Source organism: Myotis brandtii, unplaced genomic scaffold, assembly GCF_000412655.1.
Source record: "Myotis brandtii unplaced genomic scaffold, ASM41265v1 scaffold986, whole genome shotgun sequence".
NCBI classification, from domain to species: Eukaryota; Metazoa; Chordata; class Mammalia; order Chiroptera; family Vespertilionidae; genus Myotis; species Myotis brandtii.
This window is the reverse complement of record NW_005372102.1, coordinates 2,823,306-2,823,955: the sequence shown is the minus strand read 5'-3', so window position 1 is coordinate 2,823,955 and position 650 is coordinate 2,823,306. Positions and strand designations below refer to the sequence as shown.

The following is a 650-nucleotide window of genomic DNA, read 5'->3' as shown; positions in this document are numbered from 1 at the left end:
CCTCAGGCTGCGGCCTGGCTGCCCCCGACCCCGGCAGGATGGTGCCGGGCAGAGAGGGTGGACACGGACGCAGCGAGACCCCGACCTCCCACACGCGAGGGCTCAGAGTTACGAAAGCCAGCTCCTCCCGAGTGAGGCAGCTGCACCGACTCTGGGCGAAGGGGACACGGCTTCCGAGGCCACCCCCCCGCCCCCTCGCAGGAGCCCACCGCACGGGCCAGCGTCCAGGGCTCAGGATGAGCAGCCAGGAGGGGGTGTCCGCCAGCCCCCACTGCCACCCGCCCATCACGGCCACTGCTCCCGCGGGCGCTGCCCACCCACCGCCTTCACAAACAGCAAAGGTGCGGAGATGCCAAGACTCGCGGCCAGCGGCCTGCGTGGGATCTGCAAGGCCAGACCACTGCTTCAGGCCCGCCCGCCGCCCGCGCAGCGGAGAGAGCAACGCGCCAGGCCCGCCCCCGGCTCCACCTGAGAGCAGTCACTTTCGTTTCCGCGAGAATTAGGTTCCCGCTGCCGTTGCTAAGTGACTTGGTCAGCGCCTACTCTCATGCCAGCAGATCCACACGATCCACACGACACAGCCACACCCACACGTCAGGGTCCTCGGGCCACGGGCAGAGCAGGCGGCAGTCTGACCCTGCTGCCTGGAC

The 650-nt window shown here is 69.5% G+C and overlaps 1 protein-coding gene across 3 annotated transcripts in view; it reads right to left on the bottom strand.

Moving 5' to 3' along the window:
• Positions 1-650, bottom strand: part of CTBP1 (C-terminal binding protein 1) — a 13,942-nt gene that overhangs the window by 12,761 nt on the left and 531 nt on the right. The window contains exons 1-2 of one of the 3 annotated variants that reach the window (XM_014533485.1): positions 444-448; positions 147-149 (exon numbers count right to left, since the gene is read on the bottom strand). The exons of the other annotated variants lie outside the window; for them this stretch is intronic. The gene's annotated coding sequence lies outside the window, so the exon portion shown is untranslated. Of the gene's footprint in view, positions 1-146; positions 150-443; positions 449-650 lie in introns of those variants that run through there. 3 annotated transcript variants of the gene reach the window in all.